Raw genomic sequence first — 21332 nt, forward strand, 5'->3', positions numbered from 1 at the left:
ACACTAATTATGCCTCAGTACTGAAATAACCCTTCCAATCTGTTTTTGTTCACTTTTGGCAGAGTCACTACGTATCTTAGCTAATACAGTAATAATACATACAAATGGTTGTTTTTCCCTATTTGTACTTGGAGTAGAAACAATTTAAGGGATTCTGTCATTGCAACATCTGAAATACTATTACCATTAATTTTATTTATATAGTACCAGTTCACAATCTTAGGTTTATTGCTGTCTCAATACATTTCCTGAAAGGCATGGTTCTGCCAAAATTTATAGCAGACAGCTGCCGCTCGCAAAAGGAGCAATGGCAAATGACAAAGCAGTGGAAGCTGAAAAATTGCTAGAAGTGTAACTAACAGAGGTATAACGGACTGAAAAAAGATGAGTGAAGAAGAAACACTCATTCTGCATTTATTGATTAGTTATTATTAATCGCTGGCGGTCTTCTACAGCCTGTTTTTGTCCTGTCTTCCAGCCTGGTTTATCTGGACGTTTTTTCTGTTAGAAGGAAGAAACCTTGCCACCGTCGCCAAAATACTGGCTCATGATTGTTAGGGTTTTCTCTGTTTTGTTTGTATTACTGTAATTTCTTTACTTTACAACATAAAGCACCTTGATGCACACAGTTATATCATAAATTAACTGTGATGTATCACATCTTTGGAAAGCTGAGTACAATTTCTCTAGCCACACCCAGGCCTGATTACTGCCACACCTGTTCTCAATCAAGAAATACCGTAAATAAGACCTGCCTGACAAAGTCGAGTAGACCAAAAGGTTCTCAAAAGCCAGACATCATGCTGTGATCCAAGAAATTCATGAACAAATGAGAAACAAAATTATTGAGATCTCTCAGTGTGGAAAATGTTATAAAGCCATTTCTAAAGCTGAGGGACTCCAGCAGACCACAGTATTATCCACAAATGGCGAAAACATGGAACAGTGGTGAAACTTCCCAGGAGTGGCCAGCCGACCAAATTTACCCCAAGACCACAGCTCCTGGGATATTTTTGGTCCAAGAGGTCACAAAAGACCACAGAACAACAACCAAAGAACTGCAGGCCTCACTTGCCTTAGTGTTCATGATTCCACCATAAGAAAGAGACTGGGCAAAAATGACCTGCATGGCAGAGTTCCAAGACGAAAACCACTGCTGAGCAAAAAGAACATAGAGGCTCCTCTCAGTTTTGCCAGAAAACATCTCGATGAACCCCTAAAGTCTTTTCGGAAAATACTATGTGGACTGATAAGACAAAAGTTAAACTTTTTAGAAGGTGTGTGTTCCATAATATTTGGTGTAAAATAACGCAGCTCTCAGAAAGCGAACGTTATTTCAACAGTAAAATACATGTGATGGTCTGCGGCCGTTTTGCTGCCTCAGGACCTAGACGACTTGCTGTGGTAAATAGTACCATGAATTCTGCTGTCTATCAAAACATCCTGAAAGAGAATGTCTGCCCATCTGTTTATGACCCCAAACAGAAGCACAATTGGGTTCTGCAGAAGAACAACAATCCAAAACACACCAGCAAGTCCACCTCTGAATGGATTAAGAGAAAGAAAACAAAAACTTTGCAGTAGCCTAGTCAAAGTCCTGACCTGAATCTAACTGAGATGCCCTGGCATGACCTTAAAAAGACAGTTCATGCTTAAAAAGTCCTCCAATGTAGCTGGGTGCAGCTCCTTTGCAGAGTGAGCTGCAGATGGGCAGGTGGACAACGAGCTCTGTAGTAAAGGTTTAACCCTTGCATGTTACGAGTTCTGTATTCTGATAATTATAACATATACTATATTATGCCTATATTAATTCAAATGCTGCAAATATCCCTCTGTAAGAATTGGGCACCTCAACATGCCAGTTTTGTCTAATTAAAAGAAGTAAGAAAAAACTTTAGTACCTTTTTTCATTCAACAGTACACAACATTAAGCATTAAGCTTAATATTAGACTCCATCTGCTGAAAAATGTAAACAGTTGACAGTTCTGAGCTGTATTTGATATTATTTTGTCATTGTTGGACAGATGTGGTTTCTGAGGATATAAAAGTTTCAAAATGATAATTATTCATCAAACTTTCCATCTCTTCAGATCTTCTTATAAACACTGTAAACAATGCGAGCTTAAAATAATTTTTCATCATTCTGCTGCATAATTGCTATGTTGTTACTATACCAGCAAATCCCACAAGCTTGTGTCAGCTAAATGTCTGCCACACACACCACATCAGCCACACAAAAAAATAGCATCATTCTCTTGAGAGAAGTCCCACTTACTGTCAGCTCTAAACACCCTGTCATTAGCTTTTTATTACAGGCTAATTAGCCTTGAAATACATGGCAAACGGCAACCAGCAACTTCTACTGGAAAGAGAGATAATGTTGCTTTGTCTGACCTTGCTAATACACAGCTATAGGTTAACATGTAACTCAGAGAAACAGTCCTGCTGGCAAGCCTGCTGGTCATAAAACCTTTATGGATCTATAGAAAGATGTTACCAGCATGTAAAGTTAAGCACACATATGCATGGACACAGGCACATATGCATACATACTCTCAGTGAAAAGCTGACTGAGGCAACAAGGTAATGTGAAGCATAGGGATGGGTATTGAAAACCGGTTCTTGTTGAGAACCGGTTCCCACTGTTTCAATTCCTTGGAATTGTTTGCCATTTTTGCAAACGATTCCCTTATCGATTCCAGTCACCCTGAATGACGTCACCACGTTGCGGAGCGTCATTTACCTGGCAGGAAACATGGCTGCTAAAACGCTAAAAAGTTTGGTTATACTTTACAAGAACGGAAGACAACAGGGCAACTTGCAATACTTGCAAAGTAGATATTTCATTTAAGGGAGGAAACACTACGAATATGCAAAAGCATTTGCTCACAAAACACACGATGACCTTAAATGAATGTCGTGTTTTTAATTCCGCTCCGGACTCGTGAATCTCAACCCAGCAGCAGCGGTAACGTTTGCACGTCCTCTCCCGTTAATGCGGCAGGTAAATAATCAACTAACAGTGCATATTATGTTAGCGCGATCTGCCTTATCTGCCATTACTGTGCGTTTAGGTGACCATGATGAGAGAGACACACAGAGTCTGGCTGGCGCTCGCTGGCAGTTCTCGCTGCAGTCTACCGGTAGCGTCTCCTTTCAAGCCAGAATAGACTAATGTTACCGAGCAGTGACTAAGTTTGTGGTCAAAGGCTTGAACCCATTTGCCACAGCAGGTGCCCCCGATTTTAGGTAAGTGAATGTGTTTAATTGTAGGCAGGGACATTACTGGATATTCTTGTGTAATTGCTACTGAATAACTTATGTTATACTTTGTTATTGCTACAGAAGAATATTTATTTTATTATTTTACATTTACAATTTTTTTCCCCGGGGTCCCTGTGACACCACATTGAAGAGCCGTAGGCTGGATCTCTTAAGATCTCACTGCTGGGTTTGTAAGGCCATGTTACTCCTAAATTTCTATCTTGTTCAAAGAGAAGATATAAAACAAAGTTCTATGCTAATCGACCTTAGTGTTCTCCTTTTTTAAAAAGAATCGATAAGAGAATCGATAAAGAATCGAATCGTTAAACAGAATCGAAAATGGAATCGGAATCGTGAAAATCTTATCAATACCCATCCCTAGTGAAGCAGCAAACAGAATAGTTTTTTTCTTTACCATACAAACAAGTATCTATGCGGTAGAGATCAGAAATGAAAGGTTTCTTCCTTCATGAGTTGACTAGAAATACTCCTCCCCGAGTCTAGGAATTATCAGCCACTCACAATTCACCAGGGCTGCAGACCAAACTCTCTCTGCGTCCAAATGTGGTGAACTTACAAGCTAAGAAGTGAAACAGACAACATATATTGAATCGCTGTGGTTTGGAAGCATTTTGATTAGGACATTAGCCTGTACTGAAAGAAGTCAAGTCAAGTCAGCTTTATTTCTATAGCACTTTTAAAAGACACCAAGTGTTGGTAAAATAAATGAGATAAAAAGATTACAAAACATCTATATATACACACACACATGCATGTGTTTATATGCTTGTATATACAAATTTTTATACAAGCATACAAACACACATATATATAAAAAAAGGGTGAGGGTAACAGTGGTCCTCGGAGCGCTAGGTGCAATGACTCCCAAGCTTGCCGATTGGCTCCAGCAGATCCCAGTATGTGCAATATCTATCTATCTATCTATCTATCTATACACACACACACATTCGCGTGTGTATCTATACAGAAGACAAAAAGCATATGAAATACAGGTACAGCCACTCTCTCTCTCTCCCTCTCTCCTGTTGCTACTTCAATCATGAAACTGATCAATGATCAGCTGATTGGCTTTTGTGTCGCGAGTCCGTCTCTCTTGTTTGTTTATTGCCCACTTCGCGCCAGAAAGAGGAAACTAGCGGCTGAACAACAGCAGCACATTTAAGCTTGATAAGCTGTTGTTGGAATTTATTTACGTTCTACACCAGGATCCTTTTCTACGTAGCTGACGGCTGGTAACTGTGCAGGGGCGGATCTAGCAAAGTTTAGCCAGGGGGGCCGATAGGGCATTAATAGGGAAAAGGGGGCACAAAGACATACTTTTCTTTCTTATTCTCATTTAAAATGTCTAGCTGTTAATAAATAATTATCTGAATCTTACACCCAAAGTTTTAATCTGATGTAAAATGTATAGAAGTCCATTACTGTATATAGTAACTGTTAAGTCTAATATACCCTAGTAAGCTATAGTACTTTTTCCTTTGGGAACCATCTGTGCAGTCTGCAGTTCTGTTGAAGAAAGATGTTGAATCTATTTAATTATTCTTGAAAAATAATTGATTTCTGTGCATTTCTTTCACACTGCATCAAATTAAAGTTGATTACGTCAATTAAGCATCATGAGGTGGAGGGTGGGTGGTTCCCTATTTTTTTTTTTTTTTTTAGAACTCTATTAGTTAGGTTGCTTACTCTTTCAAATACCAGAATAGGAATGATTGAGTAGGTTTAAGTTCATTAGATTGATCAGTATTGCTGAACTATGAAATATTTTGGGTTTAGTGTATTTTTTGCATACAGGTATAACAGAATAGCTTTAGTGTTTTTTTTTTTTTTTTTACTTGAGTATGAATTTATACAAAAAGCAGCAAGATATTAAAAAACAGTTTTATTGATTAAAAAACACACTATACCGGATTCATATTGGTATTGGCAAATATGCAAATTTATGATATGGGTATCGGTATCGGACATAAAAAAGTGGTATCGTGCCATCTCTAATAAAAAGCCAGGCCAGGAAAATCTCCTTCATGTTTTTCTGTGTTTTATTCTCAGTTACTTTAACACAAAGGCATCTGCTGTGATGTTCAAATCTCTTATAAACTCTCACAAGTATCAATACTGATAAATGATCAGAATTATAATATTTCTGACTGTCTGAGGCAAAATTGAATCGAATCGAATCGGGACCTTGTGAATCGGAATCAAATGGACTTTAGAAATCAGTGATGAAACCCAGCCCTAGTGAGTAAGCCCGACAGAAGTGGATGTAGCTGTGGGTTATAAAAAAGATGAAAAGAACTATTGATAACTTTTTTGTTAAGTTGAGGCCTTATCCGTCTGAAATTCATAGCCAGTACTCTGAAATGGAGCCATCAACCTCTGAACGTTGAAAAAGCACAGTGTAATCATGTCTCAACAAACTCCACACTGCTCACCTTCACCTAGTATGTGACATGCCCAAACAGAGACAATAAAACACTGGACTTACTGTATGCCAATGCTGAAGAGGCATACAGTTCATCACCTCTCCCTCCACTGGGCAGATCTGACCACAACCTGGTGCACCTTGTCCCTGTGTATGAGCCCTTAGTGCGCAGGGAGCCACCAGCCACCCGCACAGTACAGAGATGGTCGGAGGAGAGTGAGGAGGCTCTTAAGGATTGTTTTGAGTCTACTGTGTGGGAGGTGATCTGTGATGACCACGGAGAGGACATTGACAGCCTTGTTAGATGCATTACGGACTATATTAATTTCTGTGTGGATAACACCGTACCTACCAGGACTGTGCGGTGTTTCTCCAACAACAAACCTTGGATTACCTGAGAAATTAAAGCTGTCCTCAAGCAGAAGAGGAGGGCCTTCAAATCTAAAGACAAAGAGGAGTTGAAAAGGGTGCAGAGAGAGCTGAGGGGACTGATAAGGAATGGGAAGGACAGCTACAGGCAGAAGATGGAGAACCAGCTTCAGCAAAACAACGTTGGTGAAGTCTGGAGAGGCCTCAGAACCATCTCGGGCCACAAACATCAGAACTCTCTGCCTGGGAGGGATGTGAGTTGGGCAAATGAACTGAATCATTTCTTCAACAGATTTGATTCAACCATGAGACAGTCTACAACATCGGCTGCAGACTCACCCACCCCCACTGCTGCTGTTCCACCTCTGACACCTCAGACACTTCACACCTCCTCTATTCACCCTGCTCACTCCTCCCCACCCCCAACAACAGCATCCAATACACACTCAACACAAGGCTCCAGCCTGTCTCTCTCAACCACCCAGGTTAGGAGGGAACTGAGGAGGATTAAAGCCAAGAAGGCAGCGGGCACAGATGGCATCAGCTCAAGGGTCGTCAGGTCCTGCGTGGACCAATTGTGTGGGGTGATGGAGTGCATCTTCAACCTGAGGTTGGGGAGAGTCCCACAGCTCTGGAAAACCTCCTGTGTTGTACCAGTGCCAAAGACATCACGCACCAAGGACCTCAACAGCTACAGGCCGGTGGCTCTGACCCTAGAGCGGCTGGTCCTGGCTCAGCTTCGGTGTCTGGTGAGCTCATCAAACTTCAGTTTGCCTACCAGCCTGGCATTGGAGCAGATGATGCCATCATTCACCTCCTACATCGTTCCCTCTCTCACCTGGAGACCACTGGGAGCACTGTAAGAATCATGTTCTTTGATTTCTCCAGTGCCTTCAACACCATTCTTCCCACAGTCCTGAAGGACAAGCTGGAGAACTCAGGAGTGGACCATCACCTCACTACCTGGATTTTGGACTACCTCACCGACCGACCACAGTATGTGAGAACTCAGGGCTGTGTATCAGACAGGGTCGTCTTCACCATCTACACTGCAGACTTCTCCCACAACTCCACCCAGTGCTTCCTGCAGAAGTTCTCTGATGACTCTGCAATAGTCGGCCTCATCACTGATGGGGATGACAAGGAGTACAGAGAACTGACACAAGTCTTTGTGGACTGGTGCCAGCTGAACTACCTCCAGATCAACTGGTGGTAGACTTCCGCAGGCACAAACACTCTCCACTGTAACCACTGAACATCCAAGGTATGGACATTGAGGCTGTAGACAGCTACAGGTACCTTGGTGTTCATCTGAACAACAAACTGGACTGGACTCATAATTCAGACACCCTGTACAGGAAAGGACAGAGCAGGCTGTACCTGCTGCGGAGACTCAGGTCTTTTGGAGTGAAGGGCCCACTCCTGAAGACCTTCTATGACTCTGTGGTGGCCTCAGCCATCTTTTATGGTGTGGTCTGCTGGGGTGGCAACATGTCTGCTGGGGATAGGAAGAGACTGAACAGGCTGATCCGCAGGGCCAGCTCTGTTCTAGGATGCCCTCTGGACCCAGTGGAGGTGGTGAGTGACAGGAGAATGGTGGCTAAGATTTCATCCCTGTTGGACAACATCTCCCACCCCAAGCAGGAGACTCTGACAGCACTGAGCAGCTCCTTCAGTGGCTGCGGCACCCACGATGTGGGACGGAGAGATTTCGCAGGTCTTTCCTCCCCACTGCTGTCAGACTGTACAACAAAGACTTATGCAGCTGATCAAACATACACAAACCCACACATGTGCAATAAGACTAAGTGCAATACTCTTTTCTGACAAAGTTGTGCTTTTACTCAGTTGTATATAGAATTTGCATTCTAATTTTTATCCAATTGTATAATTTATTCTATTTTATTCTACTGTCTATAGTATGTTATTTTATTCTATTCTGTACAGTTGTGTACAGTACAGGGTGGGCCATTTATATGGATACACTGTAATAAAATGGGAATGGTTGGTGATATTAAAGTCCTGTTTGTGGCACATTAGTATATGTGAGGGGGCAAACTCCTCAAGATGGGTGGTGACCATGGTGGCCATTTAGAAGTTGGCCATTTTGGATACAACTTTTGTTTTTTCAATAGGAAGAGGGCCATGTGACACAAATTGGTAATGTCACAAGAAAAACAATGGCGTGCTTGGTTTCAACGTAACTCTATTCTTTCATGAGTTATTTACAAGTTTCTCTTTGTTCACAGCCATTGACATGTTCAAGGTTAACACGTGAGGAGCGGATCAAAATTTTGTTGATATCTGGTGAACGCAGTAACCGGGTTATTGCAGCAGATTTCAATGCAAGACACCCTACAAGACCACCCATCTCCCATGCTACAGTTAGCAAACTGCTTGCTAACTTTCGTGAAAGTGGTTCAGTGTTGGATTTGCCAAAATGTGGACGCACTATTGAAGAAACATCAGTGGCTGTCCTAGCTTCATTCAGCAAGAGCCCACAGCGTAGCACTCGCTGCATGTCACTGGAGAGTGGCATTAGTCGAACATCCCTTCGGCGGATATTAGCTACTCACAAATGGCACCCTTACAAACTCCAGCAACAGCAGCAGGATGACCCAAATCGGTGCACAGAATTTGCAGAATGGGCAAAACAAAAATTGGAACAGGACCCTCAGTTCATGCAGAAGATTTTGTTCAGTGATGAGGCAAACTTTTATGTGAATGGTGAAGTTAACAAACAAAACCGCCGCTATTGGTCTGACACTAACCCACATTGGATGGATCCCTCCAAGACTGTTGGAACAACAAAAGTGATAGTTTGGTGTGGTATATGGGGTACAACGATAGTGGGTCCATTCTTCATCAATGGAAACCTCAAGGCCACTGGATATTTGAAATTGCTACATGATGATGTGTTTCCCTCTTTATGCACTGAAGCTGGCACGTTCCCTGAGTTTTTCCAGCAAGATGGTGCACCACCACATTATGGGTGCCAGGTCCGAGCATTCCTAGATGAACAGTTTTCTAGAAAGTGGATTGGTCGTCGTGGGCCAGTTGAATGGCCCCCAGGGTCTCCCGATCTGACCCCCTTAGACTTTTATCTTTGGGATCATCGGAAGACAAATGTCTATGGTGTGAAGATACGAGATGTGCAGCACCTGAAACTACGGATACTGGATGTCTGTGCTGGCATTTCTCCTGCGATGTTGCTATCAGTGTGTGAAGAGTGGGAGAAGAGGGTTGCATTGACAATCCAACATATTTTATAAGTGGTCAGAAACTTGTAAATAACTCATGAAAGAATAAAGTTACGTTGAAACCAAGCACACCATTGTTGTTCTTGTGACATTACCAATAAGTTTGATGTGTCACATGGCCCTCTTCCTATTGAAAAAACAAAAGTTGTATCCAAGATGGCCGACTTCTAAAATGGCCACCATGGTCACCACCCATCTTGAGGAGTTTGCCCCCTCACATATACTAATGTGCCACAAACAGGACTTTAATATATAATACAATACAATACAACTTTATTTGTATAGCACATTTAAAAGACCAGCGGTACACCAAAGTGCTTTACAATAAAAACAGGAAAATTAAGACATTAAATAAAAGACTATTAACAAAGTACCACATATGTCATCAGGTTAAGGGCACTAATTATACATTAATAGAAGGGAATATAAGAACAAAGTACTAAGAACAGATAGAGCTAAAAGTACATAAATAAGAAATTGAACCAAATATAAAATATAAAATAATATAACCAACCATTCCCATTTTATTACGGTGTATCCATATAAATGGCCCACCCTGTATATTGGTAAATGGCCTGTATTTGTATAGCGCTTTACTAGTCCCTAAAGACCCCAAAGCGCTTTACACATTCAGTCATCCACCCATTCACACACAGATTCACACACTGGTGATGGCAAGCTACATTGTAGCCACAGCCACCCTGGGGCGCACTGACAGAGGCGAGGCTGCCGAACACTGGCGCCACCGGGCCTTCTGACCACCACCAGTAGGCAACAGGTGAAGTGTCTTGCCCAAGGAAACAACGACCGAGACTGTCCAAGCCGGGGCTCGAACTGGCAACCTTCCGATTACAAGACGAACTGCCAACTCTTGAGCCACGATCGCCCACAGATATTATTCATATTGTATTCTAATTTTTGCTATATAACATTTGCACTGTCCACTTCCTGCTGTGACAAAACAAATTTCCCACATGTGGGACTAATAAAGGTTATCTTATCTTATCTTATCCAGAAAACACATTATATGTCATGATAAACGCACTGCCCAAGTGTCGCCATTCAGCGGCAGGCAGCAGCAAAAAGCACAAGATTGTTAGTTAACCATTTACAAATCAATATTGTCTGTATGGACATCAATTCCCCCCCCCCCCCCCCCAAAAAAAAGTGCACATGTAAAACTGCGGTATTAAGTGATGCGGTTGAAAAATTTGGGTCCGCCTAACTTTTGTGCTGGTGCACCTAAGAAAAAAAGTTAGGCGCACCAGTGCAGCTGAGGCAAAAAGTTAGTCTAGAGCCCTGGTTATAATATAAAGCCATTGAGGCCACTGTTTTGATTTGGTGCTATATAAATAAAACTGAATTGAAGCTGAGCTTCGGAGAGCTGTTTGAAAGAACACCACTATGATGCTAATGATAATTTTATGGACAGGTAAGAACCTGTCCATAAAGTTGGCCTTAACATTTCTGCAGCAATTAAGCAGCGATTTGTCTGCTGTCATGTTCAGAAATGAAAGTCAGTAATAATCATATTCTATGATTATTGCTGACTTTCGTTTCTGAACATGACAGCAGATACAGTAAATTACTGCATCACTTTCTGTCTGGCAACCTGTATTTTATTTGCTGCAAACATATATCTGTATCAATATTTTATATTAAAGGCTGATTCTATCATAATTATAGAATCCCTGAACAAATTTAAAAGGTATGTGTGGCAAGCCTCCACACTAATCCCCCTGGTGGATACACAAGACATTACCACTTGTTTTCCTAAATGCAACTTTGGGGTGTACTCAGGGTTGCATCAACCATGTCATTACGGCCAGCATTTTGGTCAGGATTCCACCAAGCATCCATCATGATCCTGTCACTGATGAGGCAGCCGTTTTAAGTGGCTGTATCTGTACAATTAACAGTACTGCAGGTCTATATGTAAAATGCTTATCAAACTAATGTAACAAACATGAAATAAATTATATAAAAGTTTCAATTCAACACAACTGCCCAGCATAGTAAATTGCTCAGCTTAAGTTGCACAATTACATGGATCCCATAGACCTCAACAGACAAAGCCATCTCATGTTAGCTGATAAGTTAATTAGTGAAGCAAAGAGCTACCATAAAGACTGACATTCAATTGAAGATTACTAAACATTAGGGCTGGGTATCGTCACTGATTTCTAGAAGCCAATAGCAAGCGAATAATGCAGAAAACAGATTTCGGGGATAGACTGTTCTTGAAGTACACTGAGAAAGAGAGAGAGAGCTGTGCATGAAGTGTGCTTTTATTGTGGTGGAAGCAAAACAGTAAAAGTAAGAGAGAGTCCATGACGATGTTTATGTGACGCTTAGTTTGGATCTTCTTTTGCTGCTGGTTCGGTCAATATTGTTTGGAGAGAAATAAAACTAACAGCTTTAGAATCAGCGCAAAAAGGGGCGTAAACACAAAGCGCGGACCCGCCAAAACATCAGAATCAGCGAGCTGTCAGCTTTCAGCCCCGACCGTGTCTGTGCTGTCGGGTGAGAAAGGCGACATCTCACTGATTCTGATCTGCGGGTCTGCGCTTTGTGTTTACGTCTTTATGCAGAAGCCGTGTACCTGGGGTAGGGTTACAATGTACTTGCATTACATTGTAAAATAACTAAACTCGCTGAAAATCATTATTTAATTTCAATAATTTATCTTCTAATGGTAAAAATAAACTCTGCCACTTTAACATCGCTGTAGTGCAGCTGTACGTCATTTCGCGCCAGTTTGCCGCATAGTCACATTCTACAGCGGAAGATGTCGGACTCGGCTGAAGCGAGGGCCTGTTTTATGAAATGGAAATATTCCCGTCACTTCACTTTTCTAAAACAAGCAGACAAGAACATTACGGTAATATGTAAGCTATGTCCTGGGGAGAAAAAATTATCGGCCACTGTCAATAGCACGAGTAATCTGCTGAAACACCTGACACGGCAGCACAGACAAAGCCTTCTGAGTGAGCCATCTTCATCATCCATGGATAACACCGCGGCAACTCCTGCTAAGCAGACGAAACTTGATTTCACTTCAGCAACACAGAAAGTGTCTGAAGGTGAGCTTAAGAAAATGATTGCAGGCTACGTTGTGGAAGAGATGCTACCGCTGCGGACTGTAGAGTCTCCGTCTTTTAGGTGCATATTAAACAAAATACCTGTGTGTGGCAAAAAAGCAGCACTGCATGATCGAAAAACGTTTTCTACTTACTTAGATAAGTGTTATGCTGACATGGAAATGGAGCTTAAAGAGACATTCAAGAGTTTGGAATATATTTTCACGACTGCTGACATTTGGACCAGCCATAACAAAAGTTTTCTCAGAATGACGGCACACTGGATTGATCCTTCTACTTTTGTATGAGGACATGCAGCGCTAGCATGTAAAAGAGTTCGAGGGAGACACACATATGATGTCATCGGCAATGAAATCGAGCAAGTACATTCGGCTTATGGACTGAACTCTAAAGTGACAGCCACCGTGACAGACAACGGGTCCAATTTTATCAAAGCTTTTAGAATGTTCCAAAAATCAGACTCTGATGAGGAATCGGATGAAGATGAAGAGGTGACATTTACTGATGTTGAGCAGACCCTCTCCACAGAATCTGAAGGAAAGTTTTCTCTCCCTCCACACTTAAGGTGTGCATCACACACACTGAACTTATTTTTTCATGATGTTGAGAAATGGCTTCAAGCAAATGTGGCAAAATTCATCCACAGAAGTGCAACTTCAAAGTGTTCTGCAATGTGGACAAAAGCAAACCGTTCTTCTGTTACTTCAGAGTTGGTAGATAATTTTTTCAAGGAAAAACTCATAGTACCTGTTTCAACACGATGGAATTCATTTCACGACGCTCTGTCCAGGATCACTGACATTCCCCTTGCTGAATTAAATACTGTCTGCACTCAGTTTGGAATCAAATGCTTCACTGATCGGGAGTATCTGTTCCTAAAGGAGTATTATATCGGTCTGAGCTGGGTGTTCTTAGCCAGTTTCCCAGGATTAAGGCCATTTCACTGAGGTACAACACAGCCACATCATCAAGCGTACCAGTCGAAAGGCTTTTTAGCCTCGGCAATCTTGTGCTTACACCCAGAAGGAACAGATTGTCAAGCGAACGCTTTGAGAGACTTACATTAATGAGATACAACAACTTTTTCAAAAACAACACAGCTAAGTAGTAGAAAAAATGTTTTGGAAAACATGAGTGCATACAGCATGCAGGAAATATGGTGCTCATTGGTTTGAGGAAGTTTCAGAGGAATTCTGTTTGTTAACCAAAGTTCAGAGTTAACTTCACTTTGTTGAATCACATGACATGATTACATACATTATGTATGAATATGTTACTCATTGCTTTGAAAATGTAAAAATTTTAATGTTTACTGCATGAAATATGTCATGTTTAACATGTCTTAAGTTAAGCTCTTTTGTTATTCCGATATGTTGCAGAAAAATATATTTGTTATTCTGGAATTGTGTTTCTTAGCTAAAGAAAGTTACATTCCTTACAAAAAATGTAATTATTAAAGAATGTTTTTTTATAGAATGTAATAAAGATGATTCAGGAAGCAAAAAGGCTAAACTATTTCATGTTGACTCGTATTTTTTTTTTAAAAATTATTTATTATTTAAAGAGTTAATTTCTATTGTTTGTCCACTCAAGGTTTATGGGGATTTTAATAAGTATTTAGTTAAATTACTTATTGAGTAATTAAGTTACTTTTCAGACACAGTAATTAGATAAGTATTTTAAATACAATATTGATTAAGTAATTAGTAATAGTAATTAATTACTTTTTTAAAGTAACTTACCCAACACTGTCTAATACAAACTGACTTTTGTACGCATGGTGCTTGTACTCACCCTCTGAAAGTGAGAAGCACGTATATATTGAACTGCTCCACTATAAAAATCGTGCATTTCAAGCAGTTCCGCTTTTGTGCAGTGTTTAGTGCCATAGAATAACTAAAGACTACACACCTATTATATTGTTTGTTCCTCTGACTCCTCTGTCCTATTACATTATTATTTGTTATTTAAAAATCTTTTCTCCCTGTCTCACGTTACTTTCCTACTGTCTTTGCAAGTGTGAGCTCAGGTTTCAGGTCTAAAATTCATTAGTTCCTGCACCTTAAAATCCGTTAAAAACAAACAGGCCAACAAGCCAGATTAATGGCCTTTCAGGGCCTAAGAAAAAGGTTGCCTGGAATTCAAGAGTACTGCACAGCTTTACACTGGTACTGTACTTGAAGCAGAAAAAGACAGACATAGCCCTGATTCAGGAGACCCATCTCGATGAGGTGGAATCATTAAACTTAAAAGAGATTGGGTGGCTCAAGTCTATTTTAGTGCATTTTCTGCTAGAAAAATAGGAGTGGTCATATTGATCAGAAGAAACTTGGATTTTCAGGTATTTAAGCATTATACAGATCAGGAGGGTAGATGGGTGGTCCTGGATGCATGTTTACAGGGGCGGAAAGTGACATTGGTCAACATATATGCCCCCAATTCTCCTCAGCCACAATTTTTTCACGAAGTCTGTAACACTGTGCGGACTATTGGTAATACAAATATTGTAATTGGGGGAGATTTTAACCGGGTCAGGGATGTATTTTTGGATAAATCCTCCCGTCCTGGACTAAGTAAGGACCCTGTAAATGCTGCGGTGGATGTGATGTCAGAGGAACTGAGCCTGGTAGATATGTGGAGACTTCTTCATCCTCAAGAAAGAGACTATACTTTCTTTTCGCATCCTCACTCAACCGACTCTAGGATAGATTACTTCTTGGTGTCTCGCTCTCTGGTGAGTCAAACTATTGGGTCCTCTATTGGTAATATTGCTGTAACGGATCATGCTCCCATCAACCTTGTTCTTTCTGGTAATGATAATATTAAACCGTCACCTAGGTGGCGTCTGAATAACTCATTATTGAAGAATAAGGGTCACTGTGAATGTATAAGGGAAATGATGAAGGAGTTTTGGTTGCACAAGGAGGGCTCTATTGACGATGTTGGAATGACCTGGGATGCTTTTAAAGACTACCTGAGGGGGCGCCTTATCCAGTATTGCTCCTTGATTAAAAAAGCTGAGAGGGACAAGCTGATGAAGCTGGAACAGGATATCAAGGAGCTCGAAAAACAGCACATGCTGCACCCAGAGAGGGAAGTGTGGAACAAATTAATTAAATTTAAATTTGAGATGAATAGTATACTGCAGAAAAAAACGGGAATATGCAATGTTTTGCCTAAATCAAAAGTATTTTGAACAAGGGGAGAGAACAGGTAAAATTTTGGCACACAGGGTTAAGCAGATCAAATCTAGCAACCTTATACCATCTATTTTTGTTCCTAGTAATAATAATAAGTTGACCACCAGTAAAAAAGAAATTAATGATGCTTTTACTAAATTCTATCAGGAGCTTTACACCTCCAATGGATTGGTGGAGGAACAGAGGCTGTCAGATTTGATACAGAACTGTATTAGAAGGTAAGATCACTAATTTAAGTTAAGCAGGCAATTGGTAGTCTTAGATTGGGCAAATCTCCAGGCAACGATGGATTTCCATCAGATTTTTATAAGGTGTTTGTGGGCGAATTAGCTCCAAGACTACTGTCGATAGATCAAGATGCGTTTCAAAGGGGGAGATTACCATTTAGTATTCGATCGGCAGTGATCACGTTATTACATAAAAAAAGGTAAAGACCCACAGCATTGTGGGAATTACCGCCCAATTTCATTAATTAATGTGGACGAAAAGATTATTTCCAAGATACTAGCTTTTAGGCTTGAGAAGGTTCTCCCTTGCTTGGTGCGCATAGGGATCAGGTCGGTTTTGTGAAAAACAGAAGTTCTGCAGATAACTTACGTAGGTTATTGCATATATTCTGGAAGAGCAGGAATAATTTAGATCCTGTCGTCGCCTTCTCCTTAGGTGCAGAGAAGGCCTTCGATAAAGTTGAGTATCCCTTTCTGTTTTATATTTTGAAGAGATTCGGTTTTGGTCCCATTTTCAGGCAGTGGATTCAGGTGGTATACACAGATCCAATGGCTACAGTTACTACCAATGGGATAATGTCACCCTCCTTTTCGTTAAGTCGGGGTACTAGACAAGGTTCACCCTTATCACCTCTCATTTTCGCCCTGTTTTTGGAGCCTTTGGCTATTGCACTACGTGAATGTAAGAAAATCAGAGGGGTGGATATGGGTCAAGAAGAACATAAAACTTTTTTGTATGCAGACGACATTTTATTGATTTCATGTAACCCAGAACAGGCCGTTCCTGCAATTTCCTCAATTATTGATTCCTTTTCTGTAATCTCTGGCTACACCATAAATTGGTCTAAGTCGGAAGTTATGCCCATTTCTAAATTGTGTCCTCCAGTCATTAGGAGCTCATGGCAGTTCAAGTGGATGTCCGAGGGTTTGACTTACTTGGGGATTAAATTGACCCCTGGTCTAGATAACATAATGCAAGTAAATATCTCCCCAGTGATTCAAAACATGTTGCAGAATTGGGTTAAAATAAATCTGTCCCTTTTGGGCAGAATTAACTTGGTGAAGATGATAATTGCTCCTAAACTTCAGTATGTTACTTCACATGTTACCTATAGCAGGCCCATATAATTTACTAAAGCTTTATAATACATGTGTGGAGGGTTTTGTGTGGGCAGGCAAAAAGCCATCTTTTAATCGGTCCAAACTATATGCTGCTAAAGATAGTGGCGGGTTGGCTATGCCCAAGATGGTCTGCTATCACTATGCTTTCTCCCTCTCTCAGTTAGTTAAGATACATAATTCCCTTACGGAGAAGCCATCATGGGTTGCGATTGAAGAAAGTCTTGTGGCTCCCTCGTCTTTAGAGGCCTTCCTCACTCAGAGGGGAAGACCAGTACCATCTAAAGATCCAGTATTGGCTTTCATACAAGAGACCTGGTTTATACCTCACCAATTTACCAACATTAGCCCCTGTTCTCTTAGGGAATGGACTGAACAAATGTCTAAGATGGCATTATATGAACGGGTTATGTACAGGATTAAGGGGAGAGAAGATATTCTTGAGCAGGTCTGGGGTCCTTTTTTGTTGTACATCGACAATGTCTCCTAGATATTGTGATTTTATTTTATTTATTTATTTATTTATTTTTTGGGGGGGGGGGGGTCATGTGTCGTTGGTATCTTTGTTGTTGTTCTTTTTCTTTGAAAGCCAGTAGAGGGAATAAATTGTTTAATATTATCAGTGGTCAAGGTTATGTTTTGTTTTTTAGGCACCTGGGTGTTTTGCCCCTTTTGCTTTTGTTTTTGCTGGTGTTTCCCAGGAGGCGGTTTCTTATTTTGTTTCTCCTGGTGTTTTTTTTGTTTTTGTTTTTGTTTGTCTCCCTTTTCAGGGCTCTAGAGTGCGACCAATTTGGTCGCAAATGCGACCAAAGTTTTCAGTGGTGCGACTAAAAGAAAATATTTGGTCGCACCGGTGCGACCAACTGTTCGGGTAACAAAAAACAAAAAAAAATCTCTGCAACTCTCCGTGTGGTCAACAACAGACACACATTATGCCCCTATCGTGGACTAATCCAATCAGAGATAGTCAGGGGCGGGACCTCTCTGATTGGCCGTGGTCCAGTTGAAAGTGCAGGTGGAAGAGGGAGGTGAGTAGCTTGAATAAAGCGTTATCGATTCATTAACGGATTCCACACAAAGACGTAAACACAGAGCGGACCCGACGCATCAGAATCAGCTTTATCTTTCTCGGCTTTCTCGCCCGAACACGGACACACTGTCGGAGCTCACCGAGCCCACCGTCCGCGCTGTGTTTACGTCTTTTTGCGCTGATTCTGAGCTGGAGGTTTTGTCTCTCTCCAACCAAAATTCACCGAGCCAGCAGCAAACTACGCTTCACATTTGATCAATGTCGTCATGAATTCACTCTGACTTTTGCTGTTTTGCTTCCACCACGATAAAAATGACACTTCATGCACAGCTCTCTTTCTCTCTCTCTCTGTACTTCAAGAACAGTTTCCCGTCTCAAATCTCTGTTTTCTGCATTATTCATTCGCTTATTACCCACCAGTCTACCGTTGTTTACAGCGCTGTCGGCCGTGGTCTTTTTCTTTTCTTTTTTTTTCACTTAAATGACCTTGAACAAGAATAATAATAAGCAGCAGAATAATTTAAGATTATCTGCTATAAAAGGTCAGGTCAGAAAAATCTCCTTCATGTTTTTCTGTGTTTTATTCTCAGTTACTTTGACACAAAGCCATCTGCTGTTTTGTTCACAATTCTGATGAAGTCTCACATGTATCAGTACTGATAAATGATCAGAATTATAATATTTCTGACTGTCTGAGGAAAAATCGAATTGAATCAGGACTTTGAGAGCCGGAATCGAATGGATTATAGAAATCAGTGATGATACCCAGCCCTAGTGAGCAGCCTAGGCCCGACAGAAGTGGATGTAGCTGTGGGTAATAAGAAAAGATGAAAAGAACGATTGATAACTTTTTTGTTACGTTAAGGCCTGATCTGAAATTCATAGCCAGTGCTCTGACACGGTGCCATCAATCTTTGGATGCTGAAAAAGCACAGTGTATCCAGAAAACACATTATATGCTGCAATAAATGCACTGCCCAAGTGTCCTCTCTCCCCACTGTCTTTCAGCAGCATGCAACAGCAAACAGGTCGTCAGAGGAGGCCAAGATGATGATTAAGTTTAACATTTTCTACAATATTGACAAAGCACTTTAAGTGCAAGATTGTTAGTTAATAATTTAGAAATGGATATTGTCTTTATGGACTGCAACGTCCCCCCCCCAAAAAAGCACACATGTAAAACTGCGATGATAAGCGATGCCGTTGAAAAATTTGAGTGCGCCTAACTTTTTAAAGTTAGGGGTACCGGTGCGCCTATGGCAAAAAGTTAGTCTAGAGCCCTGCTTTTAGTTTTCTTTAGTTATTGTTAGCCCTTATTTGTCGGTTGTTGTTAAGAAACAGACAGAGAACTGACAATATGATTACTCCTGTTGTATATCTGTTAATGTTTCTGTCCATCCAAAACATGAATGTAAAAAAAAAAAAGAATGTGTTTTTCTAACTGCAATACACTAGAGCAGGGGTAGGCAACCTTTCTGATGATCAGTACCATCTAAAATTTGCTCAGCAGTCAATGTGCCATATGATTGCATTAGCAGTAAATTAAATAACACTCTATATTAACAGTTACACACTATATAGAACAACTTTATAAGATTATATTTGTTGGCAGCTAGGGCTGGGCCATATTATACCGTTCACGGTAATACCGGTATAATGTTAGGCAACAATAGGAAAATGAAATATCGCGATAGAATGGGAGTAAAACGCGCATGCGCAGTGCCTTTGTTTTCATACGCACATGGCCGATTGTTGAGTGAAACAGATGAACCAGAATTGGTTTGTAAAAATGGTGCAACTTCCGTGATGTGGAACTGGTTTGGTGTTTGTCCGTCAGATACACAACAAAGCACATTTTTTTGCAGAACATGCAAGCGGCCGTTCTAAGATGCTCTTAAATCTGGGAGTAATCTGGGTCCTAAACTCAGTATACTTCAGGTCAAACAACACTGCAGCATCACTTAGAGTTAAAAACTGTCTAAATTCTTTCATCTTTAATAAAACGATCAGCATTGCTGCTTTACCAGGTGTAACTATAAAGTTTAACTTCCAGGCATCCATGAAAACAAAAGTTATTACATTTAACGGAGTTAGAAGTTAGCAGGAAGCTAGCGGAAGTTAGCTCGCTAGTTTCGCTAGTTACCTAAGCATGATATAGCATGTTATGACTGAGAGATTTCTGAAAAAAATCAAACGTACAGCTCTGCTATCACTTCCAACATAAATGAAGACAGGAAACTAAACAGCAGTGACGTTTGTAGGGTTACTGAAGTTTGGCTAGCTGGTATATAATGATGTGCTACGTGATCGCTAGCGACACAGCTATGTTAGCATAACATAAACAGTGAAGCTGGAGGACGAACACTAACACTTTTCCACTTATAAAAGTTAACGTGAAGGTTCTTCATGGTTAGAGACAAATGCAATCGCATGGCAGGATGCTGTAAACGGACCAAACTTCAGTCAGGAGAACAACTGAGATAATCCATCCACAATACGAGGTTAGTCATTAATATACTGCAACAACATGGGAATAGAGCAGCTACCAGAGAATTCAACATTAATGAATCAATGGTACAGAAGTGGAGGAAGCAAGAAGAATGAGTTGAATAAAGTTTGATTTATCTGACTGCTTTGTTTCGCTTAATGTGCCTTATAATCCCGTCCACCTTATGGTCCGAAAAATGCGTACTGCACACTGCAGTTTAATGTTGCAAAGCACCTCTTTTTAACTTCAGTGGATATTATACATGGTTATGCTCAGGATATGTCAGCCCATTTCTACTGGAAATGCCTTTTGGTTAAACTTTCAGCAAGGAATTTGCATTTGCACTGTTAAATTTTTATAAAGCTTTAATGTACATAAAAACCAGCTTCTTGTTTAAGTGAAAATAAATGGAAGGTTGTCTTTTTGCGCTAGTAATGTTGTGGAGTTGTATTTTGTCTCGCATCAATTATATCGTCGGTTATATCGTTATCGCAAATTTTCAAATATATATCGTGATAAATATTTTTGGCCATATCGCCCTGCTCTATTGGCAGCTATCAGCGACACTTTTTATCCATAACAAGAACAGCAAATGAACTGTACAACAGAAAATGCAAATGCTATTTATGGTCTCCTCACAACAATGATAAGAAAAATAAACTGGGCCAATATGGCATGTTTGTGCCATGGTTTTGGGTCAGTTTCTACCCAGTATTTTGAGTTTATTATGTTTTGGTTTTATTTTGCATCAGGGATTGTTTTCTTGTTCTCTTGTTGTGTTAATGATGATGATGATGATGATTATGATGTTTATTATTAGAGTTTCATGT

At 40.6% G+C, this 21332-nt stretch overlaps 1 protein-coding gene across 6 annotated transcripts in view; it reads right to left on the minus strand.

The window, feature by feature from the left end:
- The window catches only part of fat3a (FAT atypical cadherin 3a), a 178326-nt gene that overhangs the window by 127749 nt on the left and 29245 nt on the right, over positions 1-21332 (minus strand). The gene's annotated exons all lie outside the window — the stretch shown is intronic.

The sequence above is a fragment of the Maylandia zebra genome, linkage group LG14 (assembly GCF_041146795.1).
Source record: "Maylandia zebra isolate NMK-2024a linkage group LG14, Mzebra_GT3a, whole genome shotgun sequence".
Classification (NCBI taxonomy): domain Eukaryota; kingdom Metazoa; phylum Chordata; class Actinopteri; order Cichliformes; family Cichlidae; genus Maylandia; species Maylandia zebra.